This window comes from Gallus gallus, chromosome 8, assembly GCF_016699485.2.
Source record: "Gallus gallus isolate bGalGal1 chromosome 8, bGalGal1.mat.broiler.GRCg7b, whole genome shotgun sequence".
Taxonomy (NCBI): domain Eukaryota; kingdom Metazoa; phylum Chordata; class Aves; order Galliformes; family Phasianidae; genus Gallus; species Gallus gallus.
In genome coordinates this window covers 26,477,238-26,494,530 of record NC_052539.1, presented here as the reverse complement: position 1 = coordinate 26,494,530, position 17,293 = coordinate 26,477,238, and the positions used below count along the sequence as shown (strand labels likewise).

The 17,293-nt window shown below is 44.9% G+C and overlaps 2 long non-coding RNA genes across 13 annotated transcripts in view; one reads left to right on the top strand and one right to left on the bottom strand.

Annotated features, from left to right (window-relative positions):
• LOC107054027 overlaps positions 1-17,293 on the top strand; it is a 64,004-nt gene that overhangs the window by 11,606 nt on the left and 35,105 nt on the right. For 8 of the 12 annotated variants that reach the window (XR_005861975.1, XR_005861980.1, XR_005861978.1 and 5 more), the window contains 7 exons: positions 348-451; positions 1,464-1,832; positions 3,343-3,502; positions 6,624-6,861; positions 11,182-11,326; positions 12,539-12,640; positions 14,108-14,213. This is a non-coding gene — a long non-coding RNA (uncharacterized LOC107054027). The remainder of the gene's footprint in view (positions 1-347; positions 452-1,463; positions 1,833-3,342; positions 3,503-6,623; positions 6,862-11,181; positions 11,327-12,538; positions 12,641-14,107; positions 14,214-17,293) is intronic. The other 4 variants (XR_005861981.1, XR_005861976.1, XR_005861979.1 and 1 more) reach the window with 3 other exon arrangements.
• LOC121111460 lies at positions 57-2,958 on the bottom strand. The gene is made up of 2 exons (XR_005861986.2): positions 2,873-2,958; positions 57-406 (listed from the first exon to the last, which is right to left on the bottom strand). It is a non-coding gene; the product is annotated as an uncharacterized LOC121111460 (long non-coding RNA).

Here is a 17,293-nt window from a genome sequence, read left to right as displayed (position 1 = left end):
TTGTAAAGGACTTAGAGAATTCTAAGTGAGAGTCATTAAATTACAGAGTTAATAAACTCTTTCAACTTTTTCTTCCCTTTTTAATCCATTTTCTCAAGGAAGTGAGATTTTTATGTGTAATGTTTGTATTTTCTTTATCCTTTTTGTTCAGCCGTAGTACAGAATAGGTGACTACTTGAAAACCATGATGTAAAAGCAATGAGAGACTTTGTCCCTCTTTCCACACATCCTCACATCCTGTTGGATCAGGACATTCATTTAGCCTTTTTAAGCTGTGTGTATTGACACCACAGTTTTTTGTTTACACCTTGTTTCTTTTCCATCTTATTTTTCTCTTCTTTCTCCAGCTTCTTCTGCACCATCCCATCTCTTTGCTGTTTCTGAGGTCAAATCCATAGGAGATGTTCTGCGGAGTGAGCAGAGAGTGAGGAAGATGCACAACAAAGAAGAGGTTTGTTTGGCATCACTCCCGTCTAAAAGGAATGCTAACTTGCATTGTCCACATGAAGAGCTATTCAGAGCTCAAATGGGTGACAGTCAGGGGACAGCTTGACCTCTGGCACTAGCTGAAACTGGGCAGCAACGTGAGCCAGTGCAGTCATGCTAATTAATGCACCCCGAGGGGACACAATGAGGCACTGGCTCTGTACACCTGAGACACTGCTGGCAGTGCCAAGGTGCCAACTAGAGTGTTCTCTCGTAAAAACAACCCATGCTTAAAAAAATAAAAAAGACAAAATTCTGACTTATATATATAGAACAAGACTAAGACATAAAATACCAAAGTGGACATATTAATCACAGAATCTTTTGAGTTGGAAGGGACCCTTAAAGGTCATCTAGTCCCCTGCAATGAACAGGGACACCCCCAGCTCCATCAGGTTCTCAGAGCCCTGTCCAGCCTGACCTTGGTTGCCTCCAAGGACAGGGCTTCCACCACCTCTCTGGACAGCCTGTTTCAGCACCTCACGCCCTCGCTGTAAAAAAATCCTTCCTTATCTAAATAAGGAAGGATCTTCCTTAGATCCCATCTAAATCTCTTCTCTTTTAGTTTGAAACCATTTCCCCTTGTCCTATCCCCTATCTATATCCCCTTGTCTTTATCCTATATGTCTCTGTGACATAGTGATACAAGGCAGGACAAGCTCTTGTGTAATGCCTATTATTGGAATGCAGAAGCCATGTCCCTGGTGTGGGCAGCAGCATCTTTGATAAACTAGCTTGCCTGCCTAGACTGAAGGCACTCACACTCATCACCTCAGGATAGCCTCCCATTGGGAACAAAGATGAGCATCTGAGGCCGCAAACTCTGTAGCTAGCACGGGGATGTCTAGGAAAGGACCCAGACTGGAAAGGACTGTTGCCAGACATAAAATGAATCCACTTCAAAGTGAGCAAGAAGGAAGGGCTCCTGTTCCTTTTCTGCTTCTGGTTTAACTTCAACAGTGCATTGTCTTTTGCAGGCTCTCCATTTCAAATTCTTCTATCACCAAATCTCAGCAGTCCTCAAGCTGATTATCACAGCATTGAAAATCAAGCTGTTCTTGGAGTATGGTGTGGTCTTGGCTTCATCAAATGACCAGTTCTTGATAACTGAGGCAAGGCAGCACTTTGTTCAGAACAGCTAGACTCACATTAATCTGGTTTCTTCTTCAGTAGGTATGTTTTTGGTGGTTGGGGGATTTAGGCATGAGTTCCTTTGAAATATCGGAGTATTTCTGATGAAGAAGTCCCAAAGGCACTTAACCCCAAGAACCTCAAAGACAAAATCTTTCTACAGCATGCCCTTCACTCAGCTAGCTATGAGAAGATCAATGCTGGGATTGATACACGTGAGTATCTACGCTGCAGTATGCTACTATTCCTCTAAAATTTTATTGGCGTTTAATATGGTGAAAGTACGTGGCTGTATGGGGCACTACTTTACAGCAGGATGGTAGGAGAGAATTTGGAGAACCATTTGGCAAATCAGACCCGACCACATGGCATTCATTTGGTTAATCACCAGCTATTAAAATAGCATCAAATCATAGCAACCTATTTGTTTATCATTCAGTGCACAATTTTCTGCACAGTATATTCATAACTGCTGTACCCAAGCTAATTTTAAACGAGCCAACAAAGCCATTTTCCAGCACTCTCCTGAGAAATGGATCTGTAGACTGATCAATCTCACTGCTTTTGGGGCTAAGCCCCCACAAAATCAGAGCTGATGACATCGGCATTTAATTTTGAAATAAGCTGATGTTTATTTATTCACATTTTAAAACTCTGTCATTTAAATCTTTTGCATTACTCCAAGATTTGTTTGACTTACAGTGTCTCCAAGCAGATTATATCACCCATGTTCTCCCTAAGCATGAATGTTCAAGCACCATTGCAGACGCCTTTGTGATTTCAATTAGAGACAACATTCAGCAGTTCCTTGATGGTCCCTCTCTTTTTCACCAGGAATTCATCAAGTGATGAAATTCTGTTAAACTCAGGAGCAGAACAGTAACTTTGATCCTGGTTTTCAAAGTGCTGATGTTTTATTTCTGAGGGCTGACACCTCACTGCTGGAATAGGATCCCTCTGTAATTAAGGGAAGCAGAACACTAGAGCTGTGGTTTGTGCAAATATTAAATTAATTTTATCACTGAGGCAAAAATTGGATGAAGATGTAGTGGTAGCAAAAGCATGGCAGAGTTCTTCTGTTGTTTGTATCACAATAGAGCTTAGGAGCCTTAGTGATGAACCTCTGGTGTATGAATGATGCAAAAAACCTGAGAAATGAGTAGCACCTTCCCCAAATACCTTTTCATATAAGTAAATAAACATAGTTCAAAATGTCCCCTCTGCTACTGTGGGTGTCCCGATCAAGTTTCCTCACCTTTAGCATACCTGCAGAGAAATGAGGACAAATTTTGGCTTTGCTGGCAGACCCGCTGTGCAGATTCTCACAATATTCATGCTCTTAGTGCCAGTGAAATAGGTGTGTGCTTATTTTTAGGGTGCAATGGGATATGATGAGACCTCAGAGCCGCCTGAAGGCTAGCTGAATCGTTGGCTTGGCATTTCGTTCTGCACGTCAGTTGATTGGTCATTTTATCACCAGTTATGAAGTGAAATTAGATAATCCTGATGCCATATGGTATACAGTATTTATAGTTTAGTATGTTTTCCATACATGTGCGCTAAAGCCTGCTTCAGGGATTTGTTACGGTCCTTGTGTTTACAGGATTTGGGTCTTGGGTGAAAGAAGAAATTGACAGTTACTAATGTTTGATTTAAACTAACACATCGGAGGCCACATGGGCGATCCCTAATTAGAGTCAATTCACACTTTCCATCCTTCGCCAGGGAGGCTGTCAAGACTCTATGGGACCAGATCCCATGTCCACTCAGCTCTGCTACCTCCAGCAGCCATTGAGACTGAGAATCTGCGGTGGTTTATCTCCACCCCAGCTCCTCTCCTGAGCAGCCATGGATGTGTGATGTCTCCTCCAGGTCTCTGACACAGGTAGGTTTCAACCTGAAGGATCACTATGAGGATTATCGTCAGCATTAGGCTTAAGTTCAGAAATTCTTGCTTTGCATCAAAATGCTCCATTCCCGCTGAAATCTTGATAAATAAGTAGCTACAGGATTAATTATGTGGGACATTAGTCACTCAGTGTGTGTCATTATTTTCTCAAAACAAGACTAAATGAATGCCACAGCAGGGTCTGATAGAGATCTGCATTTGGAGCTGACTCAAATGCAATAACATAGGAGTGTATTCTCAACTCCAAGCACTATTTTCCTGATACAGGTACCTGGGCTGGGGACCCTAGCCAGTAACATGGTGCAAATACCCTCACCACAGATAATTTCTTGACTGTTTCTCACCAAAAGAAATCCCCAAGTGTACCTTCTGATCCAAGCTATAAGCACCAGCAAAGCTATGGCAGGCTTTAGAGCACATGTTGGTCTGTTTCACACTCAAGTCCCAGTCCTCACCTGTGTCTCTGCTGTCATGTCTTGCTTACTCAAAGCTGGAGTAATAGCAGGCAGAACAGGAGCAGGCTGAGGATGGGCCATTCCTTTTTTTTTTTTTTTTTAAGTAGTAAATAGTGATAATAAACTACAAACCCTGAGGGAGGAAAAGTGATGTTCAGTTGCCCCATAAGAACCCCGTGAGCACTTGAACAAAAAGGGGTTAATAAAAGTTACAGTCAGGTTATTTTGGATGGGATTCTTGCGGAATATGATTTCATAATCCGCTGTCTCTAGTGAACAACAAGACCTCTGTAAACACTCAATATTCAAATAGAAAATTGTTTCTTGTAGGCTTCCATGGCACAAAATAAAAGCGCTGTAAATCTGGGCCTCCATATGTGGTTCTCAGCTGGTGTAAGTCCCTGAATGAATTACATGTGAACAGAGAAATTAATGCTACACACATGGTGGCCAAACTTAAAAGCAAAAATTGCAACTGAGAATATGCTGCAGTAGATTGTGAACTATTTGAAGATAAATGGGAGCTTGAGTCCTTGTTGATATAATGCATCATTGATGCATTTCAAGGGGTACACAACAAACACAGTGAGATATTACAACACTGAGATCAACCTTAGGGGGAGTGCAAGGACCTATGCTTTACAATCAAAGACTGAACGTAATGAGAATACCAGAAGGTAAATACACAGCGTTGACTCTTTCTCAAGATCTTGAACAAAAAGCAATTGGGTGAAATACTTGCTCTTTTTAAAGAATCCCCAGATTTACTGTCACAGTAAATGTGTATCCTATCTAGGTTTTGAAGTGATTGCCTTCTAAAGCTGTTTTTGTTAATCTGTAAATACTGATGACAAATTACCCAAGAGTTTTTGTACTTTTGAAGCGGTTGTGATCTTTTTGTTATTGTTTTTTCCCCCTCTCCGGGCAGAGGAGGAGGAAAGAATGTGCATGTTCCAGTGAATTCTAAATGAGGGCTGTGCCTCCCGTTTGTAAAAACACAAGCACAGCAGTAAAAATAATAAATAAAACAAATGAGACTCTCTTTAATCCATTCATGAGCTCAAGTGTTTCAAGTAGACCATAATATTAAGACAAAGAGTTCTGAGAGAGATGGATCAGAGGGAAGGGCTGTTGCTTAAACAATGTCAGCCTATTTAATTAAATTACGTGTTTGTCAGCGCTGTATTTTCCCATGTCCAGGATTCTTACTGTTGATTCAGGGCTTAAGGCCTAAATAGAAAGGGCAACAACTGCTGTGTATTTGATCCTGAACAAGCTGTGTCCTTTGAAATGCCAGCACTCAGTGGCTGGGAGAATGCTGGAGTGCTTTGCGGTGACGAAGGGCACTGGCATAAGAGTTGCTGAAAATATGTGTCTGACATTGCCACAGCATCCTGAGGGTGCACAGGGACCTTCTCTGACAACTTCTAAGCCTGCTGTTATTTCTGTAACAGTTTATTTGTATTTGTCACAAGGACAAATGGGACTGGGGTAGAGGACCAAGAGCAGGGCCAGAAGCCAGGAACTCTCAACTCCCTCTTTCCTTTGTCTGAAATGGTTTGGCAGGTTGTTTTCATATATAAAATCTATAGCTTTGTCGTGGGCAATTGCAAATGCTTACTGCCTTATGGTCAGATTTTAAGCTGTTTTTGTAGCCAGTTTGTTGCACAAAATAGATGCTTGGGTTTCCCTTTTGTGGTTGGATCTCTTCTGCTTCAGCAGGGCTGGAGGGAGCCACTGGGACTCACAGTACTACAGCTCAGGATGAAGCAGCAGATAAAGCTGCAAGCATTAAGCCAGAGTATCTGCTCTGTGTATGTGGGGAGAGCACTCAAGCACCCAGCCACTGCTGCCATATAACAAGATCTAAGAGAGATATGAGTATTTTTTTCTCTTCTGTCCACCCATACCACTTTTATTTAAATAATTTTTCTGAGGACAGAATGTGGTCTTCAGTTACGAAGAACGTGATCTGTTCTTTGTCTCTTTGAATCATCTGGCAAGTCAAGCATGACTCGTGCTGTAGCTGAAGAGTGTGCTGGCAGGGCACCCTGACTTCCATTGCTCAGACTGGTGCCTTCTTGCAACTGCTCACATCAGAAAACTCTGATGAGTTGCTTTCTGAAATTCCACCAGGTACTCTGAAAATCTCATTGGGTGATATTTGCCCAACTTGATGTGTCTGGATCCTCAAACACATTTCATTTGCAGAGGGTGCATATAACCTCTACCTCGTTTATAGTTGTGTTGTACTTGAAATGCCCATGAAGTTCCTCTTCTATAAGGCCCGAACAGCCCTTCCCCAGTTTGTATGAGTGGTACAGATTAACACTTCCTTCTGCTCACACTGATGCTAGTGGCGTAAAATGGGCTTAGTTCAGTGCTGTGGGATTATGCTCTCAATGTCCTCAATGCTGAGTGCAGAATCTGACTATTTTAGGATAAATTCCACATAAATTGTGCTTGAAAGATCATGAAAAATACAAGCATGGGCATCATATTTCTTGAAATAGACCACATATGAACTGGGACAAATAAGGCATGTTTTTATGTGCCAGAACTGCTAAGTATGGGGTGTAACAGAAGCAGTGTGCACTGGTTTGTTGGTTCACTGTTTGTTTGTTTGTTTGTTTGTTTTTTAGAAAGCTTTCATTTTGGGATTGGATGTTCTACTCAAAGAAATGTCTCAGTCAAATACAGGTTAATCAGAGAAATGTTGTCCTTCACGTCTCTGCAGGGATCTGATTTCCAAGCTAACAGGTGACAGTGCTTCAAAGTCCTGCTAAGAAGTGCACCCACCTCGCTGCTGTTTGGATCAGCCTCTGACAATGAATTTTTCCATCCCTACAAGAACTGTCTTTGTTTTGCTTGATGTTCAAGGTGAGGCAATTTCTCTTTCTCCAGTTCTCCCCAGCCGCTGGGGGCACGGCTTTCCCTCCTGCTGAACGTGCAATTTTAGCAGCATTCATGGTAGGCAATCCCCTAAGAAGTGCTAAAACAAGTTCCATAAATAGGAACTTTATGACCAGGGAAACGACTTCCTCAGGTGGAACTCTCTACTTTCCTACCAACCCAGTGCAACCAAACTGCTCCAGGGTTTTCATGTGCCCATAAGTAGACTTGTTTAATTTTGTGATTTCAGGCCAACAAAGAGTTGGACCACACAGCCTGCTCATGGAGCTGCCTTGATTTACCTAAACAGCCCTTGGGATCCCATTCCCTCTGCACTACCAGATTCATTTCATTCTCCTATCCAGTGTGCAGGAAGGGAAGTGTCATCCTCCCCATTTCCAGAAAAAGAAGAAGGTTAAGGAGAGGGTCCAGACCTGGGTGAGTTGGCTCAGGGAAGGACGCTAGAACTGAGTTTTCAAAGCACCAAGCTGATCACCAGCTCACCCCTCTGCAACAGAGCAAATGGGCTGAGAGGTGACTGAAAATCTGCTGACAGGAAAGCCAAAGGCAGAAGTGTTTCTGTGGGATCTAAATATTTATTTTGCCATCTTGCCTAGCTATTTCATGAAGGGCTCCATTTTTATGTGATTCCAAATAACAGCTGAAATGCTTTCTTTTAAGATAATAATTTCCAACACTACTTGTTTGTTTGTTTGTTTTTCCTGTGGCAATTGTATTTATTTTGATTGAAACCCTTCATGTATTTTTTTTTTTTATACCTCATGCACCTTAGATGCCTTTCTAGCAATTTCTGTTCATGTTTGAACTCATTCCGATGTGTATGAAGAGCGTGGCTGCTCTGAACCCACTTCCTGTTGTAAGGATGAATATTAACTTTTGTTGGGTTGTTTGTTTGTTTTTCTCCAAAGTGATTCTTTAATTGAAATGTTAAATCTTTAATGAGCTATATCAACCCAGAAAGAAGGGGAAAGAGACAAAAGAAAATCCTGCACTTCATTCCCAGGCAGAACGTGTGCTGGAGCCTGGTATGCCATCAGGGTGAGCTGGCAGCCCCAAACTAACAGGAACTGGTGTTCTGTTGGTCTGTGCCCCGAGCTCCAACCAGCCCTCAGCCCCTCACGTGCAGCACTGTCCAATGTTTCTGTCAGAAACTGCCTCCAGACGTGGTCCTTTGTGCAAGTCCTTGCTCCAGCAAGGCATTAGGGTAAGGTTTGGTTCTACTCACAGATAATCTATAATCAAAACAAATGGTGTTTCTAATTGAGCAAGGCCCTCTTGGTAACGAAGGGCAGCAGTTGTATTGAGATCACTGCTTCATGTTTCTCTTCCTGTTCAGGAGATTGAACTAATTTATTTACGAAACCAAAGCAACATGCCAGATTAGCCATATAACCAGCTATCTGCGTTGTTCAGATGCGTTTGTTTGCTTTCCCGTGACATTCAAGTGAACAAGCTATATGTCAATGAAAGCGTTGGCGCTCTATCGTACATTATAGACTAGATTGAAGTGCAAAAAAAAGATCCTGCAATGGGGCTACACGCAGTACTTTTTTTTCCAGTGAGCATATGCTGCGAGTGGGAAAAAAAACGTATATTGCGAATGAAGGTTTCGTTAATGATGATACAGAGCAGTCTGTGGGTGAAAGAAGGGAAAGCAAATCCAGGAGCAGTGGACACAGCAAGGGCAGCAGCAGGAGCCGCTCTTCTCCTCTGCCTGTCTGAAGTTTGTTTGCAGAGTGAGTCCCTTTTTTGGCCTCCAAAAACCAGAAGGAAAGCATTCACTTCCACGTAAGCTTTAATATTTTTATGAGAAGGGCAGAGAAGATCTGCTGGGAGATATTTTTGCCCAAACGCCTCCTGCATCCCATGGCTCTGCTTGGAACAGTTCTAGTTTAACCTTCCCAGAACTCTCGACCTGTGCACATTTCCTTTTGGCAGGCAAGGTAAGGCGACCCGTGGGTAACAGCACTGTGCTGCAGACCTCGTGGTCCCGCTGAGCTCCTCCATCCTCAGCCTCTCTGATACAAAAGGCGATGGTAGCCCAAAGTGCTGAGCACCAAACGTTAACAGCCTTCCCCGCTGAGCTCTAGCTAGGTCTGAGGGGGTGGACCAAGGCTTTCCTTCACCACTTTGTACTCTTTGCTTTTCGCTAGTATAGGACGGTGGGGCCGTCAGCACCCCGCGAGGAGCTCGGCGCAGCCCCAGCCCCGCTGCCCGCCGGTCGGGGCCGGGAGTCCGGTGCCCGGGGCTCCGCGGGGCTGCGGGCGGCCGCTTGTGCGGGCTGCGGATGGCCTCTGCTGGGAGCCACGGCTCACTGCAGCGAGCCCCGGCCTCGGCAGCTTCCCCAGCCCCACGCCAGGAATGGCCAGCTGCCTCCCCAAAGGGAGGTGAGGCCCGGCACACGTGCGATGGTTTGTGCCCAAGCCAAAGTGCCAACAGCCCCTTTTCACCACCACCACCTCCCTTTTATTTTTTCATCTTCCTTTCCTTCTTTCTTTCTTTCTTCTTTTTTCTTTCTTTTTTTTTCCTGTTTTTTCACCCCCAAGAACTGCCAGGGGAACTTGGCTGCACGCTGCCCTTGCACCCAATCTTGGAGGCAGCAGCACGGCGATGCTGGAGCCCGGGAGCCACCCAAGATGTGTGCCAGCTGCCAGCACCGCTGCCTGCAGACCCTGCGCAGGAGCCAGATGCAGCAGGGGAAGAAAAAAAAAAAAAAAAAGAAAAAAAAGAAAAAAAAAAAAAAAAAAAGGAGAAGAAGAAGGAAAAAAATCCCTTCCGCAGCTTGGCATCTGGGCAGCACGCGTGCCAAGCAGTGCAGGAGCAGGGAGAGGAAGCGGCTGTGGGCTGGGGGCGATTTGGCACCCCAACAGCCCACAAAAGGTTTGGGTTTGAGCTGAGAAGTGAACGGCTGGCATTAATGCAAAGGGTGTGCATTGTAAATTTGAAAAGCCAGTGCTGAAATGCTCTGCAAGCCCCTCTAAAAAAGGTGAGGCTTTTTGGGGCTGGGGCTGCATGCAGGCTGTGGGATGCAGATGTGAGGAGGGCCCACCAACCCCTTGTCTGTTTCAGTTGCGGTGCTGCAGGGTGCTCTGGTTGTGCCCTGGGACTGCTCAGCACTTACGGTCAGGTCCTGCACACAGCGCAGCTGCTCAGTGTTCCAGCCTGTATGAGCTGCTCGAAGCAAGATAGAAAGCAAGTGTAAGAAACCTCTGGAAACTTTGCTGTTAATTACTGTGATTTCCTCTCCTCAACAAAGACTTAACAGCTGAATGGATCTTTTTAGTTATGTAAATACATTTTCCATAAATACTTACTTTGTGGAAGAAACAAAAAAAATATCTGTGGGGGCTGGTGTGTCTTGCTGCTGGTTGATGGAAGCCCACTTGTGTCCAGGCTGGTGGTGACACAGGTCAGCTGTGGACAGGGCCATCGGAGGATGACATTCCATAATCCTAACATCCCCAAATCCCAACATCTTGCACCTTGGACACAGTCTGCTCACTGGTATAATGAGACCAGGATGTGATTTCTCAATTTTACAAAATCAGAATCAAATAGAAAGTATCTCTCTGCTACTGACTTATTAGGAGAAAGCTTTCCCTCTTACTGCAAATCTGAGGTTACATCTTCTCATGTATAGCAGATAACAGTAGATGGGGCTGGGAAGACTGGGAGCTGGTGGATGCCTGGTGGGTTCAGAAGGTGACACCACCTGCAATTGGTAATGTGCTCTCTGGGGAAACTTGAGGGATGTGCTGCTTTTATAAGATGTCTTGAAAATCTTTGGAGAAAAGAAAGTGGTGAAGATTGGTTTTTTTTTCATATCTCTTGCTAGTTGTCCAGAATAACCTTTTTTGGATGAAGCTAATTATTTCTAGTAATATTTTTTTCCTCATCACTTTGTCCCCATGGCTCAAAGGGCAACCTTTGCCCCTGGGGAGGAACCTGAGCTGTCAGCTGGGGTGCCATGGAAGAAAAACACCAAAACCTTCTCCTGAGGGTTCCTCAGCAATCAGTTTTTGTGATGTTGTTGGCTGTGGGTTGTGTGGGATCACACAGGCTCTGCTGCAGCCCTTTGCATCAGCATTGCAGCAGCAGCAAGGGTTTATTTCAGTGAAGAATATTGGGCTTTCCAGGACGCCAAATCCGTAGTGCTTAGAGATCACAACCAACATCTGAAATTCCAGGGAGAGCTGGGGTGCCTTTTTCATAAATAATATGATCACTGAGTCCTGAGTTTTTAGAGGACTCAGGGTTTTCATTTTGATCTCCCCCTCTTTCCCTTAGGACGGACGCTGCCATACATGCATGATGACACAGAAAGCCTAGAGGATAGTCTTACTGCATGGCTGACAGATGGCAAGCGCACAGTCCAAGGGACGCTTTACATCTACATCATGCCAGTCAACGATGAAATCCCTCATCTTTCCAGGTTAGCTATCTAAGTGACATTCAGGGCATAAAGAGTTAGGAAGAAAAAATGAAATACGTGAAAGCAACCCATCTCTCCAGCAGCATCTCCAAGCCTGCTCCCAGTGCAGAGATTGTGCTTTCTTCTCATCTGTTTTCTCCAAAAGCTGGCTGGTAGCAAGGCTACCCATGCTGCCACATAGTGCAGGACTGCAAGGAGCCCCTCAGTTCCACCCAGCAAAAGCTATTTGTGCACAAGTAGCTGTTTTGCAGTCTCTGAGTGTAGGCTTGCTTGTCTAGTTGTCTTCAATGAGGCCAGGGCTGCTCTTTTTTTTTTTTTTTTTACAGTCTAGGACCCTCTCCTGTTTCCTTCTGTATTCCTTCTCCATTTCCTGTAATCTATTTTTAGCGGTGAATCATGCTGGAAAGAACATGTTGTGCTTTTTTTTATTTATTTTTATTTTTATTTTTTATTTTTTTTTAATATCCAAAGCCCATTGAAAGCAGTGTTAATGCTCACATTCCTTCCAAGAGAGCCAGAGCTCTCGGCCTGGGGTCCTGCTGTGAGGCCGGGATGTGAGAGAGGTGATTTGACTCATTTCATGGCTGTAGCACTCATTTTGGACTAATTAAGGTCTCTCCTCTGAAGAATTCACAAGTTATAAAAAATAAAATAAAAGCTGGTGGAGCTTCTGAATCTCTTCAGTAACGTCAGACATAGCAAGGATTAAAGTATTGCTTTTGCTGCTTGCCTTTTGTAGACCCTTTAAAAGATTTCCACAAGCTATAGAGGGAAAAGCATCAGTGAGGCCAATACCTCAGTGCCTTCTCTGCATGGTGATGGTAACAGCGTCTCCTCGACTCCCAGAAATACTTTGCAGAGCTAAAAATAAGTTCTCCTCCTGTCCCACAAGAACTTCGGGGATTTGAAAAATTAAACTTTTGTCTCAAAGAGAAAGCAAACTTCTCGAACTTCTGTGAAATACAAAAATATTCCACTCATATCAATGTTAAATTTAGATCCAATTAGCTGCAATGTCGCGTTTATATTTTTAATAGTTGTTGGTTGTTACTGTGGCTATTATTATGCTTTTTATTGTGTACTTCTTTTTCAAAATGAAAGCCATCTTTACTCCCCATATGAATTTCTTCCTTCTAGAAACTAGCAGAAGTACTATGACAAATTTAAGCTCTTTGTGTAATTTTTCTCTATTTTTTTCCTCTTTTGAAACAGAAAATGTCTCCAGATCTGACTCTAGCAGGGTCTGAATCCCCATTCTCAGAGCACAGGAAAACTGTTTGATCACAAAATACCTGGTGGACTCCAGTTGCGAAGGTTGGTACAAGCTTTCATTTTGAGGCATAAATCAGCGCGTGCGTGCAGTAAGACATATCTCTGCCTGGATTGCTGAAGCCCTTTGCTGGGCTCCTCTCTGCAAAGGAAAGCAGAAAACTCAGCACAGGTTGGCTCTGTCTGGAGCTCTTGGTGAAGGGGAATCGAAGCTCACCCCTTTGAAAGGGCTTTGGCTTCATTCCCAGAGCGCTACGTGCGCATTGTGAAAAATTTCATAGAAGTAGTAAACAAGGAGAAGCTGCAAAATGGGCACGTGTCCCTGCTCCTAGCAGCATTTCCATAGGGCTTCCAGACCCTCTGGGCTCGAGGAAACACTGCCAGCCCCCTCCTGCCCTCCTCACAGTAGTTGTGCCCACAGCTATGTTTTCTTTACCCTTCTCACTGTTCGTTGTTGTTTTCCTTGCCTATCATATCTTCCCTTACTTTCCTCTGTTTCTTGCAGTTTCCCTACTTCGAGTGGCTTCAGTTGTACGGTCACTCCTACCTACTGGAGCAACCCCATGGAGACACTGATTGTTAAACCTTATGTAATTTCCATGTTATTTTTTTGAGGTGCTGACACAGGCCACGCAGAGAGGTTGTAGATGCCCCATCCCTGGAGGTGTTCAGAGCCCTGGGCACCTGATCTACTGTCTGATCTGGTGCTTGGTGACCCAACTCCCAGCAGGAGGGTTGGAACTGGATGATCTCTTTGAGGTCCCTTCCAACCCAAACCATTCCGTGATTTTCCAATCCATCAGAGGCAAGCTTCATCTCTCAAATGCTGTTTATGCCTTTCTTAGTCCATGGAGCAAATGAAGCCCTTTTGTTGAGGGGCAGGAAAGGTGCCACTTTCACCAGTTTCCTCTTGGCCATGTTGCTGGGAATGTGCTCTTCTGCACAGAGCTGTGAAGCCAAAGGACATCATAAGAGAAAAATCTCATGCTTGCAAGAGGCAAAGTTTTCTGTTCCAGTCCCACAGTAGCATATTTGTTGAAATGTTTTTTAAAAATTCTGTCTGCTTGATGCTAAGAAGAGCCTGTTCATGCTTAATGAGTTGGAGAAGTTGCTCAGAAATGCTTCATCCGTATGAAAGCACGAGCCCTGTACGGCTGCCAAGAGAAGTGAGACCCATGGTGTCATGCTGAGCAGGCGATGGTCACACAAACTACAGAATCTTAGGTACAGATCCCTCACTTCCACAGTTTTCTCTGAGATGTGAAAATGTAGCAGGGAAAATACTGAACAGCATTTGGTTTTTCCAGCCAGATCTGCCTCTTTTGGACACATTCATGGGCCAAGCACCAAGCAGTGTAAAAGAGACCAAAATGACATCTTTAAATAATCATTCCTGCAGCACATGCATGTATTTTAATTATCCTTACTCAGCATTGTTATCACTATTCTCAGTGAATTCAGTGCAGCTGCTAACTGGGAAGTGACTGCCACTGTTTTGTTTTTTTTCACCAGTGTCTCCATTCCTTGTTTTGGTTTGTTTCAACTTCTTGGAAGATGAAGTCACTGAGCAAAGCCATTTCCAGTGCCAGGTCAGAAAAAAACATCCTCCTGCCTTCAGGTAGGTCCCTTGCAGGATTTCCTTCTTGGGCTTTAGAGGTGCCCTTAGGCTCCATGCCTGCCCCAGCTGGAGCTCACCCAGCACACCCATGGGACATCAGGGCAAGGTGGATGCCATACAGCATCCCTCATCAGCACACAGGGAAAGCTCAGACCCCCAAGATCACTCCTACAACTGCTTCTTGCCATGTCTCCTTCCACCACCTTTCTCTGCAGTGACACCTTTCAGCTGACTTTTATGTCGGTTTGCTAAGCCACTGTGCTATCTTCTTCCTTTTATAATTAAGCAACTTGAGAAACCCAGTGAGGGCAATAAATTCTAAGGAGGCTTACATAAAACAGAATATAAAGTGGAGAGCCCTGCCATCAGAAGCCAGTAAAAGTCAGCCTCTTTGTGCGACACCTCCCCAAATGGCATTATGTCATTGCATAATATTAGTAAGAACCCATACGATTATGTTTTTTTGTTCAGAGTTATAAAAAGTAATGAGTCTCACATAATCTACTGAAGTGAAGGGGAAGGAGGGAGGTGATTGTAAAAGTGAACTTCCATTTTGTCTGGCATCCTGAGTGCATTAGAAAACCTAGCTTGTAACACCCAAATAGACTTTAATGTGCTCCTCCTGGGCTGCCATCCAGTGCCACAAGTGTCTGGGAGGCTGCTGGTCCTGGTTTGGTATTATCCCAAACCTTCACAAACAGGGTGACTCTGTAAGGGCAGTGAAGCATTGGTTGGCCCGAGAAGTGATGGATGAGCCATCCCTGCAGACACCCATGATCAGGGGACAGGTCTCTGAGAACCCAGTAGAGCTGTGGGTGTCTCTGTTCATTGCAGGGGAGTGGGACCAGGTGACCTTTAAAGGTCCCTTCCAACTCAAACAGTTCTATGGTGAACTGAAACGCCCAACCAAGAAACCCTTGGAGTCATTCATGTTGGATGAAGAAGGAAGTGATGCTCAGAGGAAGGCTCTGTGGTGTGGACCTGAAAGCCCAGGTTGTAGGGGTTAAATAGCAAGGGTGCAAAGGTCACACTGTGCTTGGTAAACACCAGTGCTGTGTCTCACTCTGGGCCAAGGAAGAGAGATTTTAGCAGCAATTTTCTGCAGCCAAATGGGAGGATGGCTTCTTTTCACATACCGCGGCTGCTCACTAATGCATGCATGAACTAGCTGTCCTTTCTGTCAAACAGCTTCATTAGTATTCTTTTTCATTCTGTACTGGCTGAAAGAGAGATTATATTAAGAGTTTTCTGGCTATCTCTTGGTCCAATTCTCTGTGTTTTTAAATATGTGTGTCTTATATGACCAAAAATTGATCAAGAGTCCTGTATAGCAGCAGCCACCACAACTAGTGGTATCTCTGCTTTGATCACCTTGTGTTCTGTGGGATGTTCATAGCAAGTAAATGGCACAGTGAGTGCTGGGGTGCAAATGGCTCAGTATTAACATGGGAGAGGGCAGATCCAAAAAGCAGCAGTGAGGGTGGCAGCCCTTAGAAGGTGCTTCATTGGTGGGGTTTTGCTGGTTCTGGGTTGGAAAACATGCCCTGTGTCCTATCCACCTCTTCTCCATGCTGTAGGGACAGCACCAAGCTCTGTGTGTAGGACCTCCAGTGATCCCTTTCTATGGTCTTCCATGAGATCCCTACTGTTCTCTGCGAGCTGAGAACTGCTGGATTCAACCAGAGCAGCGGAATGGTGTACTGGGGTCACAAGGCAGCTGTGGGTGTCACTAGCACCTGTGAGAATGCCATCAAGGGCTGTCCAGCCTCCAGGAGCCTTGCCTGGACCACAAGCTCTGTGTCACGCAGGACGTTATAGCACTCACTTGGCCTCTCCCCAGCTTTCTGGAGCAAGCCAGTGCTGCACACTTGCTCTCCACATGTGCCGCAGGTTTGGCGCATCCTGAAGCATCGTACGTGCAGCTCCAAACGCACCCGCTGCAGACAGCTGGGGAGCCCCGCCAGCCAGATGGTGGAGAGGCTCCCTGCACCTGAATCCTGAAAACCATTTGTTCTGCAAAAAATAATAATAATAATAAGGCTGAGGGGGGATTTTTGGTGTTGATGCCTATGCCTTCTCGCAGCGGTGAAGGGTTCGCCAAGGGGCTGGTCCATGCTGTGTCCCTTTGCCTATCGTTGCTGTGTCACCTGGGGTGTGAGGCTGCTGCTCATGGTGTCTAGACGGGTGATTACTGAAAATTAATTAAACTGAAGGAAATTAGGCTGGAAGGGGAGTAGGCTCCTGGGAGGGGAAAATGGAAGGGAAAATAGGATCCTGTTGTTAACCCTTTCCAGCTATTGAAATGCTCTCAGGTCAACTTGGCTGCATGCAGGCAGTGCTTTGCTGTGGTTTCAGGAGCTCCTTAGGCAAACCCTCAGCCCAGGCGTGCCGAGCGTGGCTGAAACCAGCAGCTCTCCCTTTGCCCGTGCCTATATTGCTGGCCAGACCTGAAATAACTCACAGATCAGCAGTAGGTTTGAAACAAGATGTTCGGCTTGTGGGCAAGGTCAGAGGAGAGGAAATGCTGGGATGTAATCCGGTAATAAATCAAAGCTTTATGGGGACGGAAGGCTTTGACAGCGTTGCATCCTGGAATACGCTGCAGTCAAGAAAATATGGACAAGGCTCCTCTTGCTTTTGTACAGCCTCTTACCTGCTCTTCCTCTCTTAAAGCCTCTCTTATATAGCCTTTCAGCATGGTATCCGAGTGCTTTGTGCCTTCCCCTTGGCACGAAGCCACCGTCTGGCTAGCGCGCAAGTACAAACTGTAACACCTGGGTGTCAGCTATGAACATTAGGGTGTGCTACAATGGACCCATCTGTAGTACTTGGCACATGCCGAAGATTTTTATATGTGGTTGGCTGAAAAGCAGGATCAGAGAGAGAGAGGAGGGAGAGCAGGAGAAGAGGGCTCCACTGGGCACGCAGAGAACATCTTTTTGGCAAAGGTGCCAGCAGGTTTCCATGGGCTTGTCTGCTTTCTCACTCAGCTCATGCATTCAATAAAAATATCCAGGTTGCTTCTAAGAAAAGCAGGAGTAGATTTCCCCAAAGACAAGCTTTAAAGCTTCATCCTTTGT